The sequence below is a fragment of the Coregonus lavaretus genome (assembly GCF_964263955.1).
Source record: "Coregonus lavaretus genome assembly, contig: HAP1_SCAFFOLD_268, whole genome shotgun sequence".
Classification (NCBI taxonomy): domain Eukaryota; kingdom Metazoa; phylum Chordata; class Actinopteri; order Salmoniformes; family Salmonidae; genus Coregonus; species Coregonus lavaretus.
In genome coordinates, this window is record NW_028166048.1 from 528,196 (window position 1) to 534,782 (window position 6,587).

Here is a 6,587-nt window from a genome sequence, read left to right on the forward strand (position 1 = left end):
GTGTAATGATCATGCTGTTTAATCAGCTTCTTGATATGCCACACCTGTCAGGTGGATGGATTATCTTGGCAAACGAAAAATGCTCACTAAAGGGGATGTAAACAAATTTGTGCACAACATTTGAGAGAAATAAGCTTTTTGTGCGTATGGAACATTTCTGGGATCTTTTATTTCAGCTCATGAAACATGGGACCAACACTTTACATGTTGTATTTATATTTTTGTTCAGTTTGATTGTAGTTGTTCCCAGTTCATTATGTATTTTATATGCTATAGCAGGGAATGGAACTTGCATGGTGTAGTGATGATGGAGGCTAGGCCTATTGTAGATGTTGCAATATATAGCTTATAATTAATTCATTTAAAATGATGTATTATTTCACATCAATATTGGACATTACGCCATTTACGCAAAGCAACCAAGCACAAAAGCTATGTTATAGGCACCATGTGTAACTCATTCACAGGTTACATAGATATCTTACTGTGTCTTGAATTAACCAGGGGATCACCTCTCAGACGCGTTTCCATGGATATACGGGAAGCGAGCAGGACCAATAAGTGTAGGCTATTTTTGCGCATTTAAATAGAACAACAAGAACATAATATGATTACAGAACGGAGGCTACAGACCAAGAGCAGGATATTATAGACCGTTTAGCTAAACGGGAATGACAAGTTACCGGGTAACCAAGGAACCGCTGTTGGCAACCGCCCAGCGTTAGTCCCAACGAGGAGGAAACGAGAACCGCTTTGTGGAATAAATCGGTCTACCGGAGTGACCCGCGCATGAACAACGTCAATCGAAGTTAGCCTATCATTTAAATGAAGTTGAAAGCAGTGACGCGGAAATACTTACCTGCGCCTAAAGACTTCATGGGTGCGATCATATGCCCGGGGATGGACATATAATTGGTCTGAAGACCCTTTGGCACATCCCCTTAATGACAGCGCTCTGAATCAACACAGACAGCAGTGAGTAGATACAGTGATGTAGTGAGTAGGATGTACATTTCTCTGAAATAAAATCTCGAAAGTAGCGTAGTTCCTCTCGTAGGGCCTCAGTGAAAGACAGATCTGAAGGCAACATATTTTGAATATCAGTTAAAAAGTCCCTGCCTATAGGCTACAGCGGTATAGTATGATGACAACAAATCATCAAAGCGGGGAAAAAAGTGAATGTTAAAAGTGTTTTGTGTGTGACAGGTCACGTTCGTCACCTGTCTGATGGAAAAATATGAAAAGCTGGCCAAGATTGGAGAGGGTTCATACGGTGTGGTGTTTAAATGCAGACACAGAGAGTCGGGACAGGTAGTCGCCATCAAGAAGTTTGTTGAATCAGAGGATGACCCAGTCATCAAGAAGATAGCACTGAGGGAGATTCGCATGCTGAAAGTAGGAGAAATAAACACCAGAGCTGTGTTCGAATACTCATACTAACTGCCCTAACCTTACTATTTCTGATGTAAATTGAGTTTGTAGTATGCTTATTGGTCATAGTATGGATATACACTACCAGTCAAAAGTTTTAGAACACCTACTCATTCAAGGGTTTTTCTTTATTTTTACTATTTTCTACATTGTCGAATAATAGTGAAGACATCAAAACTATGAAATAACACATATGGAATCATGTAGTATCCCAAAAAGTGTTCAACAAATAAAAATACATGTTATATTTAAGATTCTTCAAATAGCCACCCTTTGTCTTGAGGACAGCTTTGCACACTCTTGGCATTCTCTCAACCAGCTTCACCTGGAATGCTTTTCCAACAGTCTTGAAGGAGTTCCCACATATGCTGAGCACTTGTTGGCTGCTTTTCCTTCACTCTGCGGTCTGACTCATCCCAAACCATCTCAATTTGATTGAGGTCGGGGGATTGTGGAGGCCAGGTCATCTGATGCAGCACTCCAACACTCTCCTTCTTGGTAAAATAGCCCTTACACAGCCTGGAGGTGTGTTAGGTCATTGTCCTGTTGAAAAACAAATGATAGTCCCACTAAGCCCAAACCAGATGGGATGGTGTATCACTGCAGAATGCTGTGGTAGCCATGCTGGTTAAGTGTGCCTTGAATTCTAAATAAATCACAGTGTCACCAGCAAAGCACCCCCAAACCATAACACCTCCTCCTCCATGCTTTACGGTGGGAAATGCACATGCGGAGATCATCCGTTCACCCACACCGCGTCTCACAAAGACACGGCGGTTGGAACCAAAAATCTTCAATTTGGACTCCAGACCAAAGGATACATTTCCACTGGTCTAATGTCCATTGCTTGTGTTTCTTGGCCCACGCAAGTCTCTTCTTCTTATTGGTGTCCTTTAATAATAATAATATAATAATATGCCATTTAGCAGACGCTTTTATCCAAAGCGACTTACAGTCATGTGTGCATACATTTTTACGTATGGGTGGTCCCGGGGATCGAACCCACTACCCTGGCATTACAAGCACCATGCTCTACCAATTGAGCTACAGAGGACCTTAGTAGTGGTTTCTTTGCAGCAATTTGACTTTGATTCACACAGTCTACTCTGAACAGTTGATGTTGAGATGTCTGTTACTTGAACTATGTGAAGCATTTATTTGGGCTGCAATTTCTGAGGCTGGTAACTCTAATGAACTTATCCTCTGCACCAGAGGTAACTTTGGGTCTTCCATTCCTATGGCGGTCCTCATGAGAGCCAGTTTCGTCATAGCGCTTTTTGGTTACTACATGATTCCATATGTGTTATTTCATAATTTTGATGTCTTCACTATTATTCTACAATGTAGAAAATGGTAAAAAAATTAAGAAAAACCCTTGAATGAGTAGAAGTTCTAAAACTTTTGACCGGTAGTGTAATTAGTTTGCCAAAAGTTCCCGGATGTCATACTAAATTTGCCAAAATACGAAGTATACAAGCAGTGGACACTATTTCCGTGCTTTAAGGGCCCATAATGCAATTCTTCAGAAGATGGGCGTGGTCTTTCACATTTGAAGAAAATGGCAGGAAATATTTAGCCGAAGTCCGACGAGAGCAGATACAAATTCATTGCTTTAACTAATTATGACAAATATAAACAAAATGTTGAGCAATGTAATAAAGTAATGACTTTTCAAATAAATTACACGTTATGTTGGCTGACAATTTGTTAGCTACGCTATCCTTACGAACCGCATAGCATATCATTACAGCAGTATGTACCAGAATGTTAGCTAGATACCTAACGTTAGTTGGCTACTAATACATAGAACTTGCCAGGCAGTATAATAACTATATGCTATCTAACTAACTACCCAACGTTTATTGATTGATTATTCACGTCATTCTTAGCTAAGTGGTATAGTCGTCGTGCGTTCTCAATGGACATAGTTAATTCTGGCTATCTACTCCGCATAGCAACAGCATCAACTTCCAGTAGATAGGGGAAGCGCTAGTATGCTCAACTGAAAGGATATCGTTCGTTTACAGTATACTGAAATGAACTAATAGTATGTAGTATATACTCATTAAGTATGTAGTATACAGTATGTTAGTATGGGTATTCGAACACAGCTCAGGCTCGTTCACACACACACACACACACACACACACACACACACACACACACACACACACACACACACACTCGGTCACATAAACACACACACACTACCCTCTCACCACCCCCTCACCACCCTCTCACCACCCTCTCACCACCCCCTCACCACCCCCTCACCACCCCCTCACCACCCTCTCACCACCCTCTCACCACCCCCTCACCACCCCCTCACCACCCCCTCACCACCCTCTCACCACCCCCCCACCACCCCCTCACCACCCCCCACCAACCCCTCACCACCCCCCTCACCACCCCCCCCACCACCCTCTCACCACCCTCTCACCACCCCCTCACCACCCCCCCACCACCCCCTCACCACCCCCCCCACCACCCTCTCACCACCCCCTCACCACCCCCCCACCACCCCCTCACCACCCCCTCACCATCCCCCCACCACCCCCTCACCACCCCCTCACCACCCTCTCACCACCCCTCACCACCCTCTCACCACCCTCTCACCACCCCCCAACCACCCTCTCACCACCCCCCCACCACCCCCTCACCACCCCCTCACCACCCTCTCACCACCCCTCACCACCCTCTCACCACCCTCTCACCACCCTCTCACCACCCTCTCACCACCCCCTCACCACCCTCTCACCACCCCCTCACCACCCCCTCACCACCCTCTCACCACCCCTCACCACCCTCTCACCACCCCCTCACCACCCCCTCACCACCCTCTCACCACCCCCTCACCACCCCCTCACCACCCTCTCACCACCCTCTCACCACCCTCTCACCACCCCTCACCACCCCCTCACCACCCCCTCACCACCCCCTCACCACCCTCTCACCACCCTCTCACCACCCTCTCACCACCCCCTCACCACCCTCTCACCACCCCCTCACCACCCACTGTGTTCCTCCCTGCAGCAGCTGAAGCATGTGAACCTGGTGAACCTCCTGGAGGTCTTCAGGAGGAAGAGACGTCTCCACCTGGTCTTTGAGTTCTGTGAGCAGACCGTCCTGAACGAGCTGGACCGACACCCCCGTGGGTACGTTAACCGGATCACCCTGTCATAACTCCCTAACCCCCGTGGGTACGTTAACTCTATCAGCCTGTCATCACTCCTGCGGGCCCAACACAGAACACTTTACTGTCAGCTGCTAATAGAAACGTGAAGGCCTTTGTGTTGGTAAAACCCTCTCACCCTCAGGAGCATGACTGACTGAACACTAAGATCATCTTTCCTGTTTCATTTAGTGACTCCTCACGTCATACACTTTGCCATGCCACTAGACTGTAATCCAATAGTTACCTGGTGGTTAGTCTAACCACTGGACTGTAATCCAATAGTTACCTGGTGGTTAGTCTAACCACTGGGCTGTAATCCAATAGTTACCTGGTGGTTAGTCTAACCACTGGGCTGTAATCCAATAGTTACCTGGTGGTTAGTCTAACCACTGGGCTGTAATCCAATAGTTACCTGGTGGTTAGTCTAACCACTGGGCTGTAATCCAATAGTTACCTGGTGGTTAGTCTAACCACTGGGCTGTAATCCAATAGTTACCTGGTGGTTAGTCTAACCACTGGGCTGTAATCCAATAGTTACCTGGTGGTTAGTCTAACCACTGGACTGTAATCCAATAGTTACCTGGTGGTTAGTCTAACCACTGGACTGTAATCCAATAGTTACCTGGTGGTTAGTCTAACCACTGGGCTGTAATCCAATAGTTACCTGGTGGTTAGTCTAACCACTGGGCTGTAATCCAATAGTTACCTGGTGGTTAGTCTAACCACTGGGCTGTAATCCAATAGTTACCTGGTGGTTAGTCTAACCACTGGGCTGTAATCCAATAGTTACCTGGTGGTTAGTCTAACCACTGGGCTGTAATCCAATAGTTACCTGGTGGTTAGTCTAACCACTGGCGAGATTACAGTAAACATTACTTCTGAGTGTAATGTTTACTGTTAATATTAGTTGTTTATTTCACTTTTCTTTATTACCTACTTCACTTGCTTTGGCATTGTTAACATACGTTTCCCATGCCAGTAAAGCCCTTAAATTGAAATTGAAATTGAAAGAGAGGGTGGGAGCGGGGGACAGAGAGGGGGAGCGAGGGACAGAGAGGGGGAGGGAGAAAGAGAGAGGGGAGGGAGAGATAGGGGGACAGACAAAATGAGAGAGAGGGACAGAGAGGGGGAACAGTGGGTGAACTACATGGTGGGAGACCGTTGCTAAGAGACACTAAAGACAGAGAATGTTAGTGACTGTTGTGAAAGAGGAAATAGTGTTCCCTAAAGAAAATACAGAAACTTTAGCTTGTGTCAGCATACTCTTAATTTACACACGCAAGCACACAGGCACGGACGCATGCACGTACACACACACACACACACACACACACACACACACACACACACACACACACACACACACACACACACACACACACTATTACAGAAGTGAAAAGTAATATAGATGTCAATAAAGCTATGAGACAAAATAACTCTTAATAGAAACCTTTATAGCAGACAGACATTAGAAAGGCGTATAGCTGAAACTAACATTGTGTTTGTGGCAGAAGTTGACGGCCTGTAGAGTCTGCCACACCATACTCTTCAGCTGAACCTCAGGGACCCTGGAGGAGAACACAATAGGACATATAATAGGACACACACCCCTCTACCCCACACACACTCCGTTCCCAGGACAAAGGGTAGTGTGTATTATGTAGTGTGAAAGCTGCCTCACTACAGGTCCTTTACCCAGAAGGCCATGCAGCAGAAACTCTAGCCGCCCCTGAAAACAAAAGCTGTGGTTGCAAAGGGGCGACAGGCATGCAGTTGCCTGGGTGATAGGGAACTGTTTAAAGCAGGAGTCCGTTTGGATTTGAAGTGAAAGGATCGGAGTACGTAACAATATCATTATGATTATATAGGAACAATACATAACAATATCATTATGATTATATAGGAACAATACATAACAATATCATTATGATTATATAGGAACAATACATAACAATATCATTATGATTATATAGGAACAATA

General features: G+C 45.4%; 1 pseudogene across 1 annotated transcript in view; it reads left to right on the forward strand.

The window, feature by feature from the left end:
* Positions 1–926: 926 nt before the first annotated feature.
* Positions 927–6,587, forward strand: part of LOC311115178 (cyclin-dependent kinase-like 1) — a 33,952-nt pseudogene continuing 28,291 nt past the window's right edge. Inside the window, exons 1-3 of the transcript XR_014615271.1 lie at positions 927–975; positions 1,207–1,395; positions 4,465–4,586. The product of XR_014615271.1 is annotated as a cyclin-dependent kinase-like 1 (transcript). The remainder of the gene's footprint in view (positions 976–1,206; positions 1,396–4,464; positions 4,587–6,587) is intronic.